This window comes from Dicentrarchus labrax, unplaced genomic scaffold, assembly GCF_905237075.1.
Source record: "Dicentrarchus labrax unplaced genomic scaffold, dlabrax2021, whole genome shotgun sequence".
NCBI lineage: Eukaryota > Metazoa > Chordata > Actinopteri > Moronidae > Dicentrarchus > Dicentrarchus labrax.
Window position 1 is genome coordinate 9,259,802 of NW_026136720.1, and position 25,611 is coordinate 9,285,412.

A 25,611-nucleotide genomic window follows, 5' to 3' on the forward strand; every position below is an offset into this window, starting at 1 on the left:
AACCACATTACAAACGCCAACAGCAATAAAAATAAAAGTTTTTGATTGCCATTAAGATTCGATTAACCTGAACTCAAACTGTAATTCTTGTGGAAACTTCACAGTATTCCAGTTGTTTCTTTCAACACTCATAAGTAAAAAGCTTAGATAAGATATAGTAGTGAATGGTTTTATGCCATTGGGCACAGAGCTCAAATATTAAAGGTTCACATTTGAATAACAGATAGCACATGTAGGGCAGTGAGCAACAAAGCTGCCAATGAAGTGCTGAAAGAATCACAACCTTTGTCCAATCTGGTATATGTGTGCGTTGCTTCAGTGTGTTGAGTTTTTCGTCAAAGCCGTGCACAGTGATAATCGCGTTAATGATAGCACTGCCAGACAGGAGGCAGAGCTTTGAATGCTGTGGTGTGGTCTTTGAAAGGGGCTCTGTATTTTAGAGGCGAGTTTCACCTCTCCTTCTCAGATCATTACCCCAATGTGTGCAGTGATTTATGAGCTCTGTTACGCATGCTGGGAGCAGTTCCTGTCTGGGGGCTGACATCCACCCACTGATTGCCACTATTTGTCTATGTGCATGTGTGTTTGTGTGTGTCACATGTGTGCGTGGGCATGACAAAATGGGAGCTGGACTGCTGTAAAGGTTTGTTAAAGCCGATATGAGCATGTCTCTTTCAGTCTGTCTGAGGGTGGGTTAGTGTTTTTCTGTCTGCATGTGTGAGACCTGTGTCCTCTCAGGTGTAGAGTTTCACTCCTGGTAACTGGATATAGTAATGTTTCACTCTGCAGGGTGCTGATAGATTGTATTTTAAATGGAACAATGTGAACTCTAAAACCAAACAGCTTTGAGTGGATCACTTAAATGCAACCACACACACTTTACCAAGCTACTAATGGGCCTGATTTTAGAGTTAAAATCTTAAAGAGAAAAGTAACCAAAGGCTGGGCAAAGTCCTGCTAAGAGCAGCACCTTGGTGTTTTCTCAGATTTGTCAAGCTAATGTGCGCTGCTTTGTGTCTTTTGTGCGGAGATTATCTCCGTCCTCCTTCGTTCTGGGGCGAGGTTGAACATGTTGTTGTTTGGACAGGTCTGTGTTGTATGCTAGCCATAATGAATCTCTGCCAGTGTCAGCTCACATTAACCACTGACAAACTGCTCTGGAAGGCTGTGGCTGATGCCTATCTCTCTCCATATGCAAGTGTGTGCATGTGTTTATAGACATATAGATGTATGTAGTGTTTAACAGTGAGTCATCACTTGATAAGTTTGCCTGTGTAGATGCTTTCATTGTAAATTGTTTGCATTGGTTACATGGGAAAATGCATTCCAGAGATTCATTTTGTATATGTACAAGTGGGTGAATGCACTACATGACCTTCTAGGTCAGTACAAGCAGAGATTTTTTTTTGTGCTGTCATAGGAGATGGTGTTCAGAAAGCTTGTGTCAAACTGTCTCGTATAGTAATATTTGCTTGTGCCTGCTGTCTCTTGTCTATCTCTGGCTTTCTCTCATCATATATGTATGTGTTTGTGTATCCAAATGTGGACCACCCAAAACCTTTGAGTTCATAACAATAACAGGTCCACTTCCTTTTAGTGATAGGGCAATGGTTCCAGTTGAGGGGCTATAGACGGGACAGACGCTATCAGTTCAGATCACAGCAACTGCAGCCCCACTGTTTAGTGGACTTGTCACAGCTGTGTAGAAGTTTATTCCCCCTCCCAGTGCCCGTATCTACATTTGCAGAATCCCAAATATACAGTCTCAGCCCTATATTTAGTATGAGAAGTCTGGTGTTCTTGAAAAGCACCAACATAGCTCAGCGTGTTAATCCGTCTTCAAACAGATGTTCAAACTTAATGTTGCAATTAGTTTTTTTTTTTCTAAAACCCCTCGCAAATGTGGTATTTTGAAAAATCTTCTCTTACTGTTTAAGGCTGTTTCTCTCCTTTTTTTTGTTTCTTAACTTCTGCAAAAACAAATTCCTCTGGTCAGACAGCATTTTCATTTTTGTGATTCTTTATTTTGTGATTCTTTCTCCTCCTGGTGAGTGAAAATACACTGTGGTAATTAATATGATAATATGTGTGGTGGCATAATTTTTTCCAGGCATCACTGCAAGCCATGTTAAATTGAGGTCTGAGTGAGGTTTCAGCTGGAAACACTGAGGACAGGCCTAGTACAGTATGTCTCTGTCAGTGCTTGGCCAGTTAAAGAAGGGAAATAATATTTGTTTTTTAGAGAGAAGAGCACTTTACCCACAGCAAGAACTATTCTCATTTGCCCAGATAACTGTGTGATATAGCCATGTCTACCTTAGTGCAATGTTTGCTGGTGTGGAGCAGCACAGGATTAATACAGTGCCTCAGTTAATTTTGAGCTCCAAGACAATTCTGCCTTGTCCCACCATATCCACAGAGCTGGAAAAACAAACCAACATGCTAACATGCATGGTATGGGAACCACAGAAACTATATTGTTGCTTCAGCTTGATGATTTATTGCACTGCACACTTTAGCCTGAGGAATCAAGTGCGCTAATGCGCTTGATCAAAAGGGAATTCCTTCTTCGAGCTTCGAATGCTTTGAAACTTTGTTTTCAGATTACTCTTCAAATTGGTTTCTTAACACCCCAACCCTTATGGGCTGTTTATGTGCAAGGGGCTGATTTATGGTGTTAAATGACAGTGGTGCTCTCATCTGTGGTTAAACTGGGTGCAATATACTACTCAGATGCCCATGGCTGCCAGTCCCCTAGTCTGTCTAGACGGGGTAAACACCAGGCTTTGTAGACCTGCCGACTGACAATCACTGATGATTGGGTTTGTGGGATATGAGAGGCCGGGTCAGTAAAAATGATTGACAGCTATGTGGCATTCTTTGTGTTTGTTTTGTGGGAGGGGGCAGGGGGGGGGGTATAGGCTCTTGAGTGGTGGCTTCATCCCAAGAGCATTGAGAAAATGAGAAGGCTCCACCTGCTCAAGCTGTTATGAAATGATCAACACCAATACTTCTCGTAAATGTTAGGTGGATGGGGATACAATGATATACAGGGCATTTATCTCTGCTGTACTTCTGGGTTATGAGAAGAACTTTTCCCACAGCCAACAATAACATCCATAACACAGCTGATGAATCATACTGGTTTGAAGGCAGATAACAAAGGCCCTGGGACCTTCCCAGGAAAGAGAGTGTTGGTTTTGATTTGCTCCAAGATCCTCAGATCCCATGTCTCCCTCGCTGTGCTTGGTGTGGTTGCTGTGCAAGTTTGCTGCATACTGGGAACTGGGTGATTTGTGTTGTTATTTATGTGTTTTTGCTTTTGGAGTTGCTGTGAGCTCTGGCGGGGGCTGGTTCCCCTGGGGTGCCATGGAAACACCATCACAGCACTGGCACTGGATAACAGGTATCTATACTGTCAGTGTTACACAGATACATAGACATTCACATACAGTCAAGTGCTGTTTTATCCATTCACACTGGTTTCTCTCAACAGTGCTCAACAATTTTATGATTTACTAATGATGTCTACATTGCATTGTAGCTACACCCACACTCTTATTTGGCTCAGGTTGGTAATCATTATCATTGGAATGATATTTGATTTTAATTCCTGGCTACACGTGATATTTAGTTTTATTTTAGCACATTTTTGGTTTATTTTTTTTTAGTTCTTTGTCTCTGGTTAAACTTATTAAAACACTGTTATTCATTTGTCTACACTGTTGCATACAGAAAAATTACAAATTAAAACTGCAGTAGGATTTGCCCTGTCTGCTTGATGAATGGCACCGCTTGCATATCCGACCTAAGAGAGAGGGATTTATTGGCCAATGATTGGAATCTGTCTGCCTTTGATTGAAGCAAGATGCTGAAACACAAAATGGTTCTTTGCAATATGGTGTTAAACTGAAGTCTATTTTGTATCATCTGTATGTGCCACTCCATCTATCGCACACTTAAACTGCTCCCTAGATTAATTGTTAAACTGGAATGTTTTTACTCACGCATTTAGGTATGCAATATCTGGCAAAAGAACATTTAACTAAAAAATCATATCCGTTTTGAAGAATGAATAAACAAATCAAATACTTCCAGGCAGAGGGAGAATGTGCCAAGACGATGCTTTGGTTAATCGGGACTGCCATGCCAAGACTGTGCCATAGTGAATCACTGTGTAAGCAATAGCTCTTAGATCAGTATCAAAGTTAAACCACCTTGCCAAAGGCATCCAAAACTCTTTTGCACCTACATACAGCCTTATGATTTACTAAACTGCCTTTGTCTCGCTGCAGTCATAGTTTTTGTGGACAGACCTATCAGAGTACAGGATCAGTTTCAGAGAAATCTCTTATCCTGTCTCTTTTCCCTGGTGGAGGTTTGTATGCCAACAGTCATCTTAGTTAGACTGATGGGAAAAGGAAGTACATGAAGAAAACAGTAAGTGTGTGTGTGTGTGTGTGTGTGTGTGTGTGTGTGTGTGTGTGTGTGTGTGTGTGTGTGTGTGTGTGTGTGTGAAAGAGAGAGTGGGGGTACTTCTGCTAGACTTGGAATAGCAGTCTTAAGTTAGCACATGTTGGTGTCAGAGATATCAGTAAGATTTTACTGCAGCTGAGGGTAAACAGGTTCATTGCATATTGCTGCTCTGCCTATAGTAGGGCATGTAGAGCTTGGAGTTGGCAGTCGTTAGAGCTTTTCAGTGTTGCTTGGCATAAACAGTCAAACCACAGGTTTGTCTCAGGTTATTGAAGATCAACCTGACAGTTGTATTTACAAGAGCAGTGAGGGCAGAAGTAGGGATCGGAGGATTCACATTCCTTGCCATTCACGTCTGTGCTAAACCAACTGCACCTCTGCATCTTTGCCAGTTTATATTTATGCAACACCAAATGGGTTTAGTTTTAAATCCAGTTTTTGTTTTCCTTTAGTCCTTTTTTTAGATTATCTGTTTCAGATTTAAAATTCCTTCAGGTCGTTGGTACTGTATACTGCATAAGACTGAGCAATATGTCTTTTGTCCACAAGGGGGTAGACATTCAGCACACATTTGGTGTTTTTTTTTTTTTTTTTACTGTGAAAGAGTTTCAGCAAGTGAGCGTGTATACAATGAATCCTATCTCACTGTGTTTTGGCTGAATGTGTCTTTATTGGATGTTTTGGTTTCATTCCTGCAGAAGCACAAATAGAAAACTTCATAAAACCCATATGCACAGTCATACCCCAAACTGCACTTCAGCACAACACATTGTGACTGCGAGGACTTGAAACTCAAGAGGACCCGGTCATTACCTGTAAGGACCTGGTTATTATCCCGTCAGCGTCAAGTTATCTTGGTCGTTTCCTCAATAATTCCTCCTCTAAACCCTCAAGTAACAGACAGACAGGCAGTGCTTCTGATAATATATTCATGAAAAAAGATGAAAGTGATGAACGTCTTTAAGGATAGATTGGAAAATAAATGGCAGTGTGAGAAGGAGATCAATTAGTAACAGCTTGCAGCTTCCCTCAGCCAAATGCACTTATGCTGCATGACAGCAGGAAGGGGAGTTAGAATTAATATTGTTACACATATTGAGAAGACCAGCAGTTGTCACTCTCATGTACTTTATTTATTTCTTTACTCCATTCATTTTGTCCATGCAAGCATAATGTCTTTATCAGTCATCATGACCTTGTGCAATTATATGTACAGAACCTGAAATAATTGTATGGAAATAATGGTAAATAATGTGAAGTAAACATATTTTACAAATTAGTCTTAACAGCGGGAGGTATTTTGTGTAATTTAGCAATAATATTTATGCCTGAATGTTTCCAGCATCATGAGGATTCTAATCAGTTTGTGTTTAATGTCCTTTTGAATGGGAGCCACGGTAACGCACACACACATGCATGCACACAAACGCAACAGAAAAGATTCAACGGACCCCTCCATATACACTACTGCAAGTTTATTTCGTATCACTGTGCTGATAGTGGATGTAAAAAAACTTTGGATCATCTTGACCAGATGATCTCACTGTCTTCACATGATGTTACATTTTCCAAGACACTATCAAAAATGTGGTTCACATACCATGATATGTCATATACATGTCACATAAAGAGTTATGTATGATCTGCTGTAGTTCAAGTCAGTGTTATGTCAAATATCCTCCGTGTGTGCATGGTATGGGTGCAGGGGACATTTCTTCTTACTTTCTCTGGATGTGTCTCTAGATTTATGAGGCCCTGCACTTCGTCGTCACTCAGCCTGAAACTCACACGCCTCCAAAATATTCAGACACACTGCACAGCTTCTGTCTCTTTCTTTCTCCCAATGGTTATCCCTCCACCAAGATCCTACCACACCACCGCAGTCACATCTCTGCATTGTGTATAATCCCAAAACATTTTTGTCCTATTGTTTCTAGAACCACAGTTCTTCTATTGTCCCTCTACTGTCAGTCCATTGTCACACTTTCCAACTTTGACTCTCAAGAGAAATTTCTTGGCTTGTATTGGCAGGACTAAAGCTTGTGTTGGCAGGATTGTACTGGCAGTACACTGAACTATAAGTTCAGACTAGGGACGTTTCTCCCAGTCTGTTAAGGTGGGCTGTAATAAAAAAGGCTTCTATTCTCCAATACGGTCTGGTTAAAAATGGATATTTCCTATGTATTTATTGCTGTCATCCATTGTCACTCTAAAAAGGGGCCTCTTGAGGTGACCTGCTTTGACCTTTCCCTCATGACATCATTTCATCAAGTTTCAGATAATTCGCTCGAGGCATGTGCTCACTCAAAAAACACACGATGAAATTCCTGCTATCAGGCCACTACATTTGCTGATATCATACCCATGAAGCAAACGCCATTATAGTTGACGAAAGATACATACCAGTGTATCATACATGTTTGAGTTTGCATTTTCACTGTAAAGACACATTGGTATGTTTGTAATAAGCTTAATCTGTCTTCATTTGAGTTTGAACTTGCCGATCTCCACTTTCAGATTCAAGCTCCTCTGATTCACACATCAGAAGGCCTGGAAGAGTGCCATTCCTAAGTCACTCAGCTTTTCCATTCATGGTCCCTATTTTAAGCTGCTTTTATAACATGATCTCAGTTAGGTACAAAAACAATCCATTTTCACGTTAACATCTGGACTTTGACGGACCTCTTACTACTTGCACTAAATGCAGAGTACTGGAGTGTATATTTTCAGAGATGGGGGTGTGGCGCATGTGTTGTTTACCTGTCAGTGCTGGATCAACAGAGATGACCCGGCATGTGTATTTGCATACACGAGCATGTGTATATGTATTGTCTTCCTCACTGATATCTGGGGTTAGACCGTCAGCACCTCTCTCCAGTGACTGCGTTTGTTAAAGCACTCACATTTGCAGCTGCTGTGAAGGTCACCAGCGAACACTGGGTGTTGCTTGACCCTAACCGGGGTGTGTTAAACCACTCAGTGTTGTTGTTATTTAAGAGCAAAAGGGAAAGGAGGATGTGAAGGAGTGGGGCAGTTTAAAGGAAGACAAAAATACAGGGACAGTGTATGAGATAGAATATATAACTCAATAGCGAATAGGGAGAGTGACCTGCTGGTCCATATCAACTAAAGAGAATGACCTTTTGTGATTATTAGACGTCTAAGGACAAATCATTGGACATATTTGAGAGCGGACTGCAGAGGGTAGATCGCCTACTATGTTTGTTTTGGAGTGTTAAAGGAACAATACCTTCTCTATTCTCCTGCAGATGGAATTTGGAGTCAGGTTGGTGGCTCAGGAAGATCCAATCATTCCATTGTTATCTGGGAGAACGATGGTGATGTAGTTGTCCTTGAAGACAGAAGGGGAACTGAGTGCACCTGGACACCCGCTCATTCCATAGCTACAGTAGTCCAGTGGCTTGCAGCATTTTCAACAAATATTCCTGGAGCAATATGACAGCGGGTTATGTAAGAGGTAGATTTAGCCACAAGGGATCTATACCTGCCAGTGCAAAAATATCCATGCCATAATGTTGAGGGTGGGTGGGTGGGTGAGTGAGTGCAGTATTTTTGTCATCTGTCAGATATTGGAATAGTGAGTAAAAAAGTAAAAATTTGAAGCATATTCATGCCAGATTACTTTTCTTTTTTACATGAAGCAGGGCAAGGGAAATGGAAATGAGAAGGAAAAAGACCAATATGGATTCAACAGGGACATGAATATGTGAAAAGGACTACTGTAGAGCAAAGGATTGTATTTGCTCATGTAGATGTTGAGCATTAAGGGTGGATATCCATTTACCTGTCATTTATATAAAGACCTGGGCAGGAATAAATGTCTCGGCAAATGGGTGTTAAGTAATAAAGAGGACTCATGGAAAGCTTGCCTCCACTCTCCAGTTGGCTTAAATGCTGATGCATATAAATGTCCATGTATGCAATTAAATAGTGGAATGCCTTTTCAATTACAGTTATTGGTTTTGTTCTTTCCTTTAGTCTTGGGCATGACACGTGCTATGGCTGTCTGTCACTCTGACTTTATTACTGGCGAGGGAGGCGGCTGTTGAAGGCCGGGTGTTTTGGGGGGAACAAAGAAGGGGAGTGATTAGGGACAACAGCTACACTGGAACTAGATGCCTTATTCTGTCACAGATGTGGGTTTGGCTGGACACTGGACTGCAGTCTGACATTCTGACATCATCTGTTTCAGGAAAAATGAAGTGACAACAACAACAAAGTGTCTTTTGTTATGATGGGACACTACAGATTAATAAAACAGCTGTAATATTGCCCCCATCACGCCTTTAGTCTATCAATGCATGCCAGTTCTTACTCTTGGTTGATCCTAATAGAAGTGCTTATTAGTGCTCTTTTGGCTTGGATTTAAGTCTGGATGTGCCGACAGTGCTGCCACATTTAAGGACTCTGGAGGGGTTAAAGAGGTCAAACAAAGTCATGGTTGTCATTGAAAACTTCAGTTTATATTCCCTGTGAACCCCATCTTGTCATAAATTAATAACATGCTCATTAAATGCGAGGTCAGAACAGTTGTGTGGCACATGTACTTATTATGCACATATATATTCAGTGCACATGCAAATAAAGGCAGTGTCTGTCACCACATGAATGCAATAAACACTATTTGTCTGCCTCCAATCCTATTGTATGATACTCATCCAAACTGCTGCTGCATTCATTCTCAGCCCTGTGCTGAAAGTGTTCACAGGCCCAAGTTAAACTCTGCTTTCAGAAATCAAACATTTTTGTGCATTAGTGGTGTCACAAAAATTTTCAACCGTAAGTAAAAATGGATGAAGGAACCAAACTGCACAGCAGTCAAGGACCCTGCTGACAAGCCTTAGTAAATGTTTGGAGGCAGTTCTGTGCACTGACCTGGCTCAGGCCAGTGTAATCTGAATTACTGTCAGCGTGGTCTTTGTTGTTGTGGTCGGTGAAAATCAGTGTGGAGAAATCACACTCAGCAGAGAGGTGTCCTTAGGGCCCATTCTTTGAGGAAGCAATGGAGTGCAATCAGGGATATTTAATAGAGCACACATGCATGTGCATATTTGTAGGTGTTTACCTTGCACATGTCTCCCCGCCGACGGTGTGTGGACCATCACCAACGATCTCAGGTTTCAAGGCCGACATAGTTTGATTTCAAAATATAATGTGCATGTCCTTGGTGAACTTTCTGCTCTGTATGTGTGTGTGCACTTGCATAGTCGCTGGTCTGTGTACACAACTGATGTAAGCTAGGTTCATGAATGTGTGTTCTATCTGGTATCAATAGTTGGTAACACTGACATCAGCTACGGTAACAGCCTGTGGCAAAATAATAGGTTGTGTGGAAAATGAGGACTTGTAGTATCAAAGTCAGGGTGTGTTTTTATTTGATTTGGAAGTTTTTCAATTCCATCATATCTGTCAGAAATAAAAAAAGTTTTACCTGTTACAGACTGGTTTAACCATTCAAACTTTCAGCTTGGAATCACAGGTATTATTTTGACACAGAGTTGGGCTTATTTAATAGCTGTTTTCTTACAAAGGTCAGTCAAAGGGAAGATTCTGTACAGTATGTGCCTTTCTGCGTTGGACTACAACATATTTATATACAATAACTTTAGTTGCATGTTCATACTTTTATGTAGATATAATAATGCTTCATTAAACTGAGGCAGTTCCCTTGAAGGAAATTTATATCTTCTGGGGTAGATACATTTTGTATGTTTTAAGGTTGTGGTGGCTTACAAATATACTATATAAGTTGTATGCTGTGCTTTGCTCATGGGTATGGGATGTGTGTGCTTACTGTATATGTACGTGTGTGTGTGTGTGTGTGTGTGTGTGTGTGTGTGTGTGTGTGTGTGTGAGACAGAGTGATGATTGGCTTTCGGTGACATATCTAAACAGACCTGACATTAGGGCATCAAGAGGTGCATCTCTCAGACAAGCTGAGGTGTCAGCCTTTGAAGATTATGACATGCAATGCAATAACATAGACTTTTTCCATGTTGTTATTACAGTTTTGTTTGGAATATTGGGGCTCTGCATGTGGAAGCTATTACCCCGAGGCCTTAGGAGCGCTTTTCCATCGAGAGAAAGGGGGCTGGAGACCATCTATGCATTATGCTCAGAGACTTATTTTTTTACCCCGAAGCCCCCTGTCTTCTCCGTGGTATAAAGAGTGTAAAACCTGGCCCACATGTATTCATGTGTACAGTAGTCTGCCACTCTCTCCTTTGCATTATTAATGGAGCTGAAGCAGGCTGCCAGTTCTCCACTGAGGTAACTTCAGCCCACAGAAGAGTGACGTCCAGGGTTTTCTGTCACTTCTTGCGGATCACATCTTTCCATCCCTAGCTGGACTTCACACTACAATTGATATCCAGCTTTGCCATGATCAAACATCAACCATCCCTTGCCTCCCAATTAAGAACCATCTGTGTTCGTCCTTGCCCATCTACAGATGATCTGCCCAGCCCTGCCCGGCTGCTGGAATCAGTGGTCCAGACTCAGCGAGGCTGTAAAGGAGAGGAGAGTCATAGGAAGCCCATCTGGACTCCATCAGGACTACGTAAACAGAGCCAGATCCTACATGGAGCAGTGGAGCCAGGCCTTGGCTCCCACCCACCATCACAAAAGACTCAGGCAATGGCTCAAGATACAAAATGATACACACATTGTCATTAACTCAAACCGTGTGCAAAAATGAAGATTTGCTCAAAGCTTGCTGCGCACACTCTCAGCCTTGTGCCATATTGGTTTAGTCCTCCAGCAGAGTAGTAGAGAACAGAGGAGTTATAAATCTTCTCCAAGGCCAGGTCAAGTGTTTTTCTTTCGTTTTTTTGTGATCCATTAAAACTGTTTTAATAATGTTGCTTTACTGGCCTATATCTCTGTTAGCTTTCCCCTGCACCTACTACGGACTAGCAGGTGCTATTCCCACTCTGCCTCGAGTAAAAAAAGATTTGTTTCAAGTACTGATCAAGGATAAAGAATTAGACCTTTAGTGGAGGACAGTTTGAGAACTTGGTGCAGTCGAATCAATAGAATCTAAAAATTACCTAAAAATATTTATTAAAGAGATCACAGATTATTTTGTTACTTTTTTGTTATTTTGTTAGTACTTTGCATGCTCCTACATGACCTTTTAACACCCATCTGTATGTATAAGGATTGGCTCTACAGTTGATTTAATGCTGCTACCTTGGAATTTCTCTGTTGGGTGTTTCCACCTGGATTTCTGTGTAGCATACATTAAGCTGAGAGGTTATGTAAAAAGGACGCTGAAAGAGAATGAAGGAAAACAGCAAGTTTCCACACGTGTTTGGATTATACCCCTCTTTCTATTCAAGACTGCAGTCACAAAAACAACAGCCTTGTTCCTTCAGCACTTCATCTCCCAGCAGCCAGTCAGCCCTCTGTATTTCTTCCTGCTAGCATATATCAGAGTCATCCAGCTTTACTTCATGTTCCAGCATCAACGTTAACTGTTGTGGACCTAACCCGGCCTTGTTGTCACACACTGCAAGGCCGGATTGTTCCACTGGCACACTGTGAACTCTACACTTCATTACTTTAGTGTTTTATTGACTTGAGATGTTTTTCTGTCTTTCAAATATAGCGATTAAGTGTCCCGGCCTTGTGCTCACTGCACATTTGATCTTTTGTTCTATGTGGTGATCAGCCTTGGAAAGAGGACCAGTGGCTATAAAGATGCTAACTGCTCTGCGTCCTGTTTCTGGAGAGATTTATTGTAATAATCAGGTTGTAAGCGGTCATGGCCAGGCCAGCTACATATGGAAATATGCAATGGTAATAATGATAATAGGCCTCCTTTATAAACACTGACATTGGGCCTAGTCTCTCATTAAAACCAATAGGAACCCCAATGGTCCTTGTTGGAGATATCATCAGCACTCCACAGTTGGAGATGGAGGATGGTTTGGATTGTAGAGTAGAAGTTCTCATCTGGAGAACACTGTTTTTGGTAAGCTCTTCCATTGGGGACCTACTTCCAGACACTGGAAACAGTTTGGGGTTAGTGGCAGACTGAAACATAGTTGGCCTCTGCTTGTTCCCCTGCTACATAGGGTTTCTGAACCTCAAGTCAGACTGCTTTAATCTTCATGTAACTGGAAAGCATAACCACTGCATAACACTGCATAACTCGATTTATTTATGTATTTGAATACAAACTATACTGGATTATCTTACTTGACAAGGAAATGTCTGTACTGTTTCTTCTGGGATTCATGTATTTGAAGCTAGCTCTGATTGGGTTCAAACCATGTATGAGTGTGGTGGTCCCAACCCTACCACCAGACAATAATGTCGATATTGGGTAATTCTGCAAAACCCTGGATAACATCCAAGTTTGTGACCAGAAACTGGTCTCCTGCTTGAAAGTTGGACGTGCTACATGTTCATCGACCAGACCTCTACACCATCACTTTCTGCCTCGATACATAAAGGGCACACTGCTTCCTGCAGTATTTTTTTTATTTTTATTTAACCTTTATTTAACCAGGAAAAGTCCCATTGAGTTAGAGTAACTCTTCTCCCAGGGAGTCCTGGCCAAGACTTACAGTAGTATACAGTATACTGCACATGTAATTTTTTAAGTTATTTAAGTTAAGTTATTTTTTTGGCCTTTTATTGGATAGTGACAGCCGAAGATAGACAGGAAAGGTGGGCAGAGAGAGAGGGGATGACACGCAGTAAAGGGCCACAGGGTCGCAACTCCGTACATGGGCCACCAGCTCTACCAACTGAGCTGACCGGGCGCTGATACTTGATAATACTTGATGATAGTCCTTACTTTCCCTGTTTTTATTCATAGCAGGAAAGATGGATGCTGACTTAAATAAGAGTCATATTCCAGTCCTGCCTCATCTCCCAATCGCAAGCAGGTTTTTACATTAAAGCAGGAATTCGGAAAGAGTGCTGACAATCTAGATTATGAGTATATGAAAGGTGAAAAGTGTGGAAGAGGCAAGGAAACACAGAGAGAAACAGATATGTTGTCTGGCTGTGGATGTGTGCATATATCCATGTGTGTATTTCATTTATCTGTACTGTGGGGATTCCATTACCTTTTAGCAGTGAGAGCATTATGTCGCTTATGAACACCATGTGTCTGTCTTCCCGGTGTACATGGGAAACATTTATTAGATCTTGCCTGTTGAAAATGAAGACTGCACCGCATGTAGGTCTGTCATTGTTTGAAATTAACCAAAACTGAGTCTGCCAGTTTTTACCGTTCACAAGCATGTTAAAGTTCACCCCTGCTGTGGGGCAGTCTATACTATACCTGATGCAAACTACACACACACTGCTGGATGTTTCAGTTCGGTGAGGTTGATTATTGTTTTTTATTAAGAGCAGATGCATTGGCTGGGAATGGGTTTGGCCCAGCTTCGAGGCAGCTTCATATAGTGTGACGTTGGACACAAAGTAATATGTTTCACATGAGGTTAGCACCTTCAGTTAACCCTACCTTAAAATAGGTCATTTTATGGCCTTCAACTCAAACAAAATGGTATTGTATGAGATAGCAGGGAAAAATACGCAGTAAATAATTGAATCAACCTTCAATCTAAATGTGTGATCAGTAGGTAAATAATTATCTTGTGAGAGTGATGAATAGTTAAACATTTTATTACAGAGCAAGAACTAAGAGAGATTTAAATTTCAGTCGAGCACGAGAATGGCTTTGTTCATGATTTATATTTAACCCATTTAAAATAATTACTTGCTTCATTGTAGCAGCAGGTAAACCTCTTCTGTATATGTGAAAAGTAAGTGATAAGATAAGTGTTGGAAACCCACCCCATAATTTGAGCACGTAAGTCATCTTAAGTGCACCATAAGCCTCTGTCCCCCACCACATTCCTGTGCCACCCAGACTCCAAATTACTGTAAACTAAACCAAAGCCACACCATGGCAACGGAAGGGTGTCAATTTGGACAGGAAAGAATTTATTTGAACGTGACTAGAGTTTCTCTGGCTCAGCTCCCTGGTGGGGATGTGGAGAGGGTCTGTCTCTGGTTACTCTGTCCCTTGACGTATATGCCACATGCACCCCAAACAATAGCCGATTCATCCATCTCTCTGTCTGTCTGAAGCAACAGCCAAGGGAGGCCGCCAGGAGTGAGAAGCACCTCGACCTTCTCTGACCTAAGAATATTTTCAAAGAAACATATATACATACAGTATATACTAACAAACAGTTAGGTTAGGTTAGATTACTTTATTTGTACCCATAGGTAGATTTGGTTTGCAATAAAAGAAAAATGCACTCCTCTTGTCAAACATATTTTAACAATAAACAACTCAGACAAAGCACAAACATGATACAACATGTCATTACATTACAGCCATCTACAAATAGAACTGCTATATACGAGAGAGAGCTGCTAAATTAGTACTGAGTGACCAGAAAAAATGTGATTAACATGGAGCATGTGACTAATAATTTAGAAAAGATTTATTATTCTCCTATTGTAGGAATATACATCTAGGGGTGCATTGATCTATTTCACTAGATCAGTATTGGGGCTGATGCTGACCCCAAATCAAAAATGACCAAAATGATGTGCCGCCCTGGCAGAACCAAGGGTTAAAGCACTGGAGATGTCTTTGGTTTGCATCCACTGACCTGGACATATGAATGTAGTCTCTGTGACCCATCACTCAGTTTTCTGAAGAGTTATTGTTAAGCTCAAAGTGTGGTGGCTCTGGCCGTTGCCATCTTGGCAGTCCTGACTCCAGCAGCTCCTGGCTAATCCAAAAATGGGCACAGGCATGGAGCTGTGGTGGGCTGAATGAAGCCTGGTTACTGAAAACAGCTGCCTGTGACAGCAACAACCTGTCTCTTAAAGTGGCCATGCCCTTAATTATGCCTAACTTTAAGCCTTAATATAATTTAAAATGGTTAGTTATATAAATGCACCCCCGTACAGTTGTCATGAACAGGTTAAATTAGTTATAGAGACAGAAACCCTTTTTTTGTACAAGGCCGCAAAGAAGTTTATATCTGCTGTAAAGTTTTATCGGGGGCCTTATTTAGATGGATCACTTCTGTAGTCAGCCTCAAGTGGCTGTTTTAGGAACTGCGGTTTTTGGCACTTCCGGGTTCGCTTCATATGCCAGCCATGGAAGTTGCCATATGTTCTCTACTTCACTATAAATAAAGGCTGAAAAATTACCAAAATTATTCAAACAAGTTCCATTCAGTAGGGTATAAAGATTTTTAATTTATAATATGATACATTTTATAAGAAAACACTGCTATTGAATATAATATTACATATATTATAATTGTATTGGCAGATACCCTGAGTTGTTATAATTGAGAGAGCTGGATTGACATTTATATATGAATATCACCTACAGTCTCCCTCTCAGTACCTGGTATGACCTTAGCTGACTGATTCTTATCAGTCTCGGATTTCTGTATCTCTGCTCTCAGAAATACCTGGGAGGCCCTGCGATGGAGCTGTGACCCAAAATGTCATGCCCTTCAAATGAGGAAGCCAGCTAGGCATGACACACATATGTGCACCGTGAAGTTGTTTTTTACTTGGGTAGCATAGAGAAGTAATTGATTCACAGCATCTTGCATGGACACATACTGTAGGTTCTGTAGACGCCGGGGCAGCCTGCTCAGGTCACACGGCAGAATAATAAACCCAAAGTGGGGTGATGTGTGTGAACCCAATTGGACAGTTTTTTTCTATTCTTCCCTCCCCCAATTTCTTCTCCCCAGCCCAGCCCAGCCCAGCCCAGCCCAGCCCAGGGAACGGAGGTGATGATGGGCCCCCGAGTTCCCCAGTAGGCCTCTCTTACTGGTCCTACTCTGAATGGGTGTCTGTTCCCTGACATCTCCATCTCTCATCACCACCCCATCAATCCCATGCCTCTGTAACCATCCCTGCAGAGACAGGGCTCCACTTTGTCCCAAAACCCACCCCACTTCCCCAGTAGTCCCCCTGCCTCATAGACCCCAACTGTGTGTGGGGCGTGACAGCTACCTCACAGCAGAGGCCCCTGAATGACAGAAATTTTAGCCAAAGCCTCCCTCTATCCCCCAATGCATCAAAACACCATATAAGCATCAGAATTCCTCAACATATCGAAATACCACGTGTCTGTCCAAGAGTGAGAGACCATCCCCCGCTCTGGATGCCCCTCTACCTTGCTTTCATCCACATCAAGGTCCCCTGACCCAGTAAACGCCTGCAGGATCAAGACCTCCTCAGGGAATAGAGGTGGATGTTATCGTAGCATTCCAGCCCATGTGAAAGTATGCCAATTAGCATAGCTGGAGAATGTTGTTTTGCCAGCCTCTTTCACTAAGCCCCCATCCCAATGGCAGGCGGAGCCCATGTGGCAAGCTCATAGCTGTCACTGGATTTGCCATTAGTGTTGAAAATTGATATTTTTTATTGCACTTGCTCCCAAATTTATTGCACAATGGAAGAAATATAACTTCTACAATAGGTGGCATTTAACCAGTGTTGTCAGTGTCAAATATGACTGGTATGCCTCCTGTGCTTCTGCAAAAGCTTTTCCCAGTGTTCCTTGGCTATGTAGTGTTGATGCTCAATGGATCTGGCTAGCCATGCTGAATACACTTCCATTCATAGCTAAGCAGTTTGGCAATTATCCTATAGTGTGTGTGTGTGTGTGTGTGTGTGTGTGTGTGTGTGTGTGTGTGTGTGTGTGTGTGTGCAGTCACCATGTGTATGTATTCACTTTTTACATACTCCAGTTCTCACTTGTACATTCCAGACATGTTTATTGGGTGCTTGCACTGCAGAGTAAACATGAACTCTGACGCCTGTTTGTAAAACACAGGTAGATACACAGAAGTGTAGACAAAAAGTGATTTTTCAGACAATCCCAGACAGTATAGGTAATAGGACACCTTGCTAAAATTAGGACACTGTAGTAATCGTTCACAGGACTGATGATAATGCAGTCAAATAGAGTATGACTTTGTAAACATTTAATTAAACCAAGCAGTGTGGTCACATATTGAGGTCTTTTAACCTGGCACTCTAGTAGGAAATATTTGACCTAATTCACATAACACAGGCTGTACTGTAGAAGAAGTGGATGTGAAGTCCTGATGATTTCACCCATTGGTTTGTATTGAATCAAATTTGAAGCTTGATTTTGCTCTTGGATGTAATATTACTTCAAAAGAGGATGACCACAGACCAAAACTGGATGTATACTTCTGCATTAAGGGGCTATGGCGGCTTTGTACGTTCTGAGGTTATGCTGTGGGCTACGGCATAGCTGATGTGTGCCTCTTCAAAAATAACAACACATTGGGGATACGGCATTAATTGAGATATCACACAGGGACTTTAAGAACTGTGATTGGCTACTGACTTCTAGAGAGAAACAGTGAAATAACAGTACAGCTTACCTGTGGGGAACTCCAGTTCTTTACACAAAGTAAATGGAAGAATGTAAACACAGTTACTTGTGGGGAATATACGGCCTAATCATATATAACACATGCGTCTAGCGTTACAGAGGTAATTTCAATGGGTGAAATCTGACCTCAAGTATCAATCAAAACTTATGCCATAGGTATCTACAGCAGGACTCCCCATAGCCCCTTCACAGTTATTGGAGCTCATTATGCAGTCATCCTCTTTTCTAATACCGTATGTCATTTCCATGACCACCACCTAATTTTCGGCATGCATTCACAAAAAGACTCATAGTGTAATACGTAAATTTGTAAGTTGCGAATGCTAGGACGAACAAGGCTGAGTCTGCTACAGACATGGTTGGCTCTTACAAGGGCTAATTGATTTGACATTCTAGATCTGCAGAAAGCCAAATAAATCAACATGAACTGCTATGTCATGCCGTTATACATCCATAATCTATACCTGCTTATCCTTTGCAGGGTCGCAAGGGGCTGGAGCCCCCAGCTTACAGTGGGCAAGAGGCTGGTATACAGTGGATAGGTCACCAGTCTAGTACAGGATTAATACACATACAGACATAGCCAGTCATGGCCAGTATATCTATATCTATATATATATATATATAGTATATCCCTCCCTCAGTCTTTTGGAATGAGGGAGGGAACACATGGGAAAAACATGCAGACTTGATTTTCCCAGTTCTGGATTTTGACCCCAGGACCTTCTTACTATAAAGTGATTTTGATAACTAATGCACCGCCCATTGGGGGGTCGCCAGCTGTATCGCTACTGTAGTGTGAATCTTCCCAAAGTAAACAACAGAGAAATTCACTGAATAACCTTTGGCTTCTTTCAAACTAAAGTTATGTTATCTCTAACATTACACCAACTTGTTTTCCATACTGCTCTTTTCTGGTCTAGTTGTGTTTACAATGTACATTCACATACTATAGTAACACAGTTGGACCCCCAACAAAGAGCTTTACTTTCCTCAGTAGATGTACTTTATTGATGAATTTCATTCACGGTATTCATGCTACATAGAACATTTATGAACAAAGATAGCATTGTTGAAACAAAGTGAAAGAGAATATATCATAAACATATAAATCACACATGAGTGCACAGTGTCAATCACATTAAACTTTTGACATCAGAGACATAATTTTTTTTTTTGTTGAGACTGCAGAGATTTAAATGAAGAGGCACAGACAGTGGAGTTCACAATGCACACTAGACCTCTACTCAACCACATGCTCTAACCTCAAACAATGCGCTGTAACTCAAAAGCATTGTTTGAGACATGAGGCACACTCTTAACGCTGGCTCTGGACCCAACCTGACCACGATACCAAATGCCTTCAGTTCCCTCAGAGATACAGTACATGCCTCTGTCCAATTCCAGCACACATCCTCCTACAGCAAATAACAACTTGAGTACATTTACAGTGTACTTTGACTCTAACCAGAACTACTCCCCTCCACCACTTTCCATTGAATGCTCCTCCTGTAGGCGGAATAAAAACAGGCATTCCCGTCTCACAGGGCTTTAATGTGTTATTGTAGACAAACCTTCCCATAAATTTAATTTCTTGGCAGAACAAGATGTAACTAAAAAGGAACCTCCACTTTTAGTGTTGTTTTTTATGTTTCAGTGCCTGACAAACAGTTCTGACCTGGCGGGGGTAAGTCATTATGTCCAGTAGCCAGGAGGGGGCCGGAAGGGGTTAGTAAGGGATGTTGGGTGAGCGGGTGTTTGCTGCTTGGGTGGAATAGCGGTCTCACTTGCTAAAGACTCCCATGGTCCAACAAGAATGCGATACCACTACTTTACTCTCTATAAATCAATGGACTAGCTGGTTTGGACCGCCAGTGAACACTTTCTGAATCCACAGCCTAATGATTTATTTGTAAGTAACACCACTACATAGTGATTTAAAATGAGATCATAGACTTCTACGTCTACAACTGTGTTATAATTTTACATGTGTAAGCTCTAATGTCAGGTAAACATTAGTGTTGTATGTGTCTGGATTTTCATTCATTCCACCTCCAATTCCTAAGGGACTTGTGGTTAAGTGTAGTGTAGGTTCCTGGCCTCTCTAGTTCTGCTGGTGGAGGGATATATGATAGGATAGGTTGTGGTGTGGCTGTTTTTCAGTGTTTGTGTTTCTATGCAGACTGCTGCAATGTTTTTGTTACTGCAGAAGTGTGATTTGGCCTCCGGCTGCCATGGCTACTGGTTTCAAGTGAGACGTTAGTTTGAATTACAGCTTGATCTTGATTTAGGATCTTGATGCTTCCTGCAGATTCACCGTACACATAAACAGTTCATCATATGACTAGATATCTGAATATGCTATATATCAAACAAGGATTACTTTAGATATTTGTTTTGACTTGCCAATTTGTGATTTGATCAGACATGATAACCATGTCACTGGAGGATATATTATATTTATATTATATATATCATCTGGATTGCAGTTGAATGAAATGAGCTCATATAAATTAGCCTAGAAGCATTGTACTGTATAGAAAAATATGCTTAAATCAAAAATGAATGTGTTATTTTTGTCCTTGTGTGAACTAGCTTTGGCCTCAATAGCTTACATTCAAAGTCATGATAATTCATTAAAACCGTAGCCTGTAGATGGATTGTATGGGTTTTAGTATGTATTTGAACAGCCTTTAATAACATCAATGTGTGTTTTGCATGTGATGCAATGATGTGAATGCATCACCTACCCTATGGGATAATTCAGCATGGTCTGATAACCCTGCAGCAAAGAACAGACTGAATAACCTTTCTGAAAACTTCTTTTACCCTGAGGGTGAATAATAAGGCTCCTTATCATAATTAACATGGATTATTTGGCAACAAAAATATATTAGGGCCAAAAGAATTGCCTGAAGTTGTTATTTTGCATTTATAATGGGTTTCTTTCTTTGTTATCGATTGGCATCCCTGGGTCTGCATGTTCTCAATGTGTTTACAATTATGTTTGCAAGCTTTGAAGAAATACTTGCATGTTAGTTGTGCAATGAAGCTGTGTTAAAGTCTTGTGGGTCACTACTAGGTCTTGGAACGGGTGTTTGTGATGCAGGTGGGACGGCAGTACACCAGGGTCTTATACTCAGATGGATAATAATCCAGAAAAAAACCTGGATTCCGTCCTAATTAGAAACAGGAATAACAATATGTCATGCTGGTTCAGTCATGGTTTCAGCAAGCTAAAGGACTGGGATCATCCAGTTATATCCTAGTCCAACTTTGGGATCACTAGGAGGGGATTTGATTTTTGTCATGGCTCCTGTTCAGGTCAACACTCGCATGCACATGTGACAGTGATTTCTAAGGGATAAAACTGAAACCCAATGCCCTGAGTAGCCTTACAGTGTAGGCAATGTTTTAGGTTGTATGTAAAACCTTGGGAGAGTACCCTGATGCCATTACCAGTGTTTCTGTTGTCTGTCGTCTCATTAGTTCCTAAATCTGTTGCTGGGACAGCTCTTTGGTTTCTCTGGGCTCTGTGGGAGTTTAAAGAGTGCATGGTTTTGTATTGTAGTTATATGCACATAAGAGAGATAGAGGAACAGCAACAAAATAAAAGATCTGTGTGTGCCAGAAAAAAAATGTGGAATTAATCATGGAACTTGCTCAGTGAGCTATGGTCTGCTTTTCATTGCCCTTCTAAATCCTGTTTCTCTAATCACCTTTCTGTCTTTATATAAACTTGTGACTAAAACCAACCATCACAAGGGTGTCTGGGTTTAGAGGACACATGACAACCAAACTTCAGCTCTAAGACTCAAAGCCAAAAGTGTTCGCTTCTTTCCTATAAACCCCCTCCCCATCGCCTCATTTTCAGTCAATATTAATTTCCTTCAGGTGTGGTCTGAAGTTGTGAAACACACGGCAATCTTGCATGTTGGAATATTGCAGCTGTGTGTGTGTAGAGAAAATCTTTTTAAAGCCAGAGCACATTATAATTCTAGCCATTGCTTGACATTTGGGAGCACCTACACTACCATGGAAAATTGGGGTGACATCCATAAAATCATACTTACTTTTTTTAACTGAAATAGATAACTTAATAAACAGTGGTTTGTCAGATGCATTGTCAGTAACACTTCATTTGGATAGTTTAATGGTTACACTCAGCTAACTGTCAGGTAATGAAAAGTAAATGTCCAACAAAGTATCACTTACCTTTTTTTTGCATCACAACAGATATGGCACTTGATCCTTATAAGAATGTAGAGAAGAGTTTGCATGCAAGTGGAAACTGTCTGGGGAATACAATGGTCTGACAAGCAATTAGTTCTGGTTTCATTTTGCTACAATTCACTTCTTGTCCATGTTCACTTTTCTAAAAAAGTAATACTACCAAGAATAATGCTTCAACATCATTGAGAGTTTCTCTGTTAACAGTACTACATGGCTTCACAAAGGGTTTTCCTGGAGCAACTTGGTGCTTAGCATCTGTTTTTAGCAACAATTTTGAGACTGAAGTTTTCACATTCTTTAGAAAAGCAGTCAACAATGTCCTACAATTCTGCTTTGTACCAGTACAGAGAGCACTATCATCTGGAAAGCAGAGAACAAGGTTTTCCATTTTAAGCTATGTGGTATATTCATACAGTATCTTTCCTGAGCAGTTGCAACTTGAGATGGGCTGGACACATCCTCTATACAAACAAGACATGGCTCCACTAGTTGTGTAAAAGCATCCAATTGACTAAAGACTAAAGACAAATTGAAATTTTCTATATAAAGCCTGGCAATTACTATCAACAAATGAGAGCAAGCAGCAAAGACAGGAATAACTGCTAGCCCATTGGTTTGGGTCTCACAAGTCTGTGCCAAAATTGATCTTTTCAGTAATCTAAAAACACATCAATAACCAAATCGTAAATGCCTTGATGTTTGTGGTCTTCATTGTTCACAGTGGATAAACAACATCACACAAAATCCTCATTTAACCTCAGTTCTTATTTTCTTTTGAAACTATTGCTAATATAAACCCTATATATAAATCTGTAGAGTAAGTAAAAGCAAATGGAACTTTTTGTGACACATTATTTCAACTGATAGATAGGTAGATGAATGCTAGAATCTAAAATCTAAAAGTTTATATTAATTTTGCAGATGTCATCGCTACATCACAACAGTTGCCAGCAGGATATCTGTAGAAAAATTACAGCGTATGCTTCTTTCCCCATTTGTCTATTTTTAAATTTTCCATTTTTTAATATTGCATTGTTGTTAAGTTCTGTACCCCATATATTACTTATTTCTATCATTGTATTTACAGTTGCCCTGACTTCATCAGACATCAAAGACAGGATGTCACTGGCGCATGTTCATTTTCATACTTCCCACAATTTAATGCCTGCATAAACAGCCAAGAGAATTTCAAGATCAAACTTTGGGCCTCCCAGTTAAACAAATCACGTGTGAAAAAAACTGTAAAAAATGCAAACAGAGTTCAAAGGGTAGTCTCGCCTTGTCTATCCCATGTTATACTATTCCCATATAAATAAGGGGAAGGGCTGCTATTTTGGTTCCTCTCCGAGATAATTAAAACTTTCCCAGGAAGTCAGTTGAATGAGATATGTTCTGTTGATTGTGGCAGCCAGATTGCAAAAAGCAAGTAAAACTAAGGGCTTGTTGACACATATGGTTTATTTCTCTGTGGCCATGGATTGTAAATCACTCAGACTATGTCAGCCCTTGTCTGGTGCACACATTACCATTTATTTTTGTTTGTGTGCATGTAACTGCTGCACCTCTTGTTGCGATGCTTATCAGCTCACCACTGAGTCATTCCTCACGGCTGCCTTTGGTTTATGCGAGTGTGAATGGCAGCAAAAGTGTCAGGGTGTGGGATGAGAAGCCAAGCAGAAAGGAGACTGGCGGTGTGTGTGTGTGTGTTTGCGTGCGTGGGGATGTGTGGTTGTGATAAAATTCTGAAACCAGGAGCATAACACTCATCCATCTTGGCAGGAGATCTGCGACACTGGAGAGGGAGAGTAGCAGCAGCAGCAGCACGGCCAACCATTGCCAATCTCTCTGTCTCACTCACTCCTGGAAACAGGTCTTTTCCACTCTTTATTAGATCTGATTTATACTTTTTGTAAAGTATTAAACAACACAGGTTCATGACATTATGCATGCTTTGGCACAGGGAGGATGTAGAGCGAGTACTCAAAGGGGCTAACCAAATAAAAGTGCTGCAAACAGGCAGCAAAAAACTAAAGCCCATACAGACCCTATGCTTTTATTACAATGCCAAAAAACTGTCTGATCCAGCGAGAGCCCGTTTCTCATTCAATTACGTGTTCCATGTGTGCGTTCCAAGGCTTCATGCACAGCGGCTTCTGAGCAGACCCAATCTTTTACACATATCTCCAACACACTCATCTCCAACACTCAACTCATTGCCTATCAAAACAGGACTGCGCAGGGTCTGTCTGTCACTTGTGTAATGTATGTTTTATATGCATCTGTACAGTGTATGCGCATGCACTTTGTATTTGAAGGAGGATAAGTTCAGGCCCGTGCCATGTTGTTGACCCTCTCTAGAGTTCAGTGCAGTGCTGTAGGCACTTAACATAGATCTTGTTGAAATGGAATGTTTACAGGTGTTTGGGGCACTTGTCTCAATCATCAAAGCCCTCCACTATGAGCAAAGGTATTGGTTGTCGGGAACATGAACTGTAGGAGATTTTAAGAGGATTTAATGTGTTATTTAATTTGCTAAGAGAGTACATTGCGAAATTTGCTCATTGACCTATTTTTGAGCATAGCTTTTGCTTTTCAAAATCTTTCTCAAACCATTGTATTCTGGCTCTTTTAGTTCCAAATATCTAACATGGTATCAGGTTTGTTGCCTCATTAGAGGTGTTTTTTGCCAAATGACAGATGTAATTATAGTTCAAAATAAATGATCTGAAATAAATTATGTCCCACTTTATTTGGCCCTTACTTTGAGTGTGTATTGTGTAACTGTTAACCTGTTACATAGTGCAGTAGGTGTATTGCAGCCCATGACTGTTGTTGTTCAACAATTCCTGTATTGTGAAACAGAGGTCTGCGTTTGCCAGGCGAGCCTTGAGGAGTTTTTTTTTCTTTTCTCAGGACTGTGGGAAGACATGTGGGCACATTTTAATGTGCTGTCATAATGTGATCTGGTTAGCTGATTATTTGCACACCGTAGCTTGCCATATCCGCACCAAATAGAAACATGTCTGGCAGAGGTAACTTGGACTGAATACAGATGCCTGCTGGTAGAAAGATTTGCAATGGATAGCAGGAGTGGGAACGTGAGGCATGATGTGGGTTCAGGTACTTTTATGCCAAAAATCAGTGTGAGTATAGCCAAGTGAGACCATCATTGTTTTAACACTTTCAGTATACACTATTCCACTGAACTTCTGGTGGCAAGATATGCTGCAATGTGCCAGCAAAGGCAGCAAAGAAGATGGTCTACAAGCTGGTGAACATGGATGTAAATGATGCTAGATTTAAAATACTTTAGAAATCAGCTTTGCAAAGGAAATGGATTTCAAACATTTGATAAAGCTCAAATACACACTCAATGGCGAGAAATACTGTGTAAACATAACTTTTGTTTGGATGAGCGAAAGATGGATCCCATCACAAACTCA

The 25,611-nt window shown here is 40.9% G+C and overlaps 1 protein-coding gene across 1 annotated transcript in view; it reads left to right on the forward strand.

Annotated features, from left to right (window-relative positions):
* The window catches only part of LOC127353510 (zinc finger protein 469), a 184,827-nt gene that overhangs the window by 15,913 nt on the left and 143,303 nt on the right, over positions 1 to 25,611 (forward strand). The gene's annotated exons all lie outside the window — the stretch shown is intronic.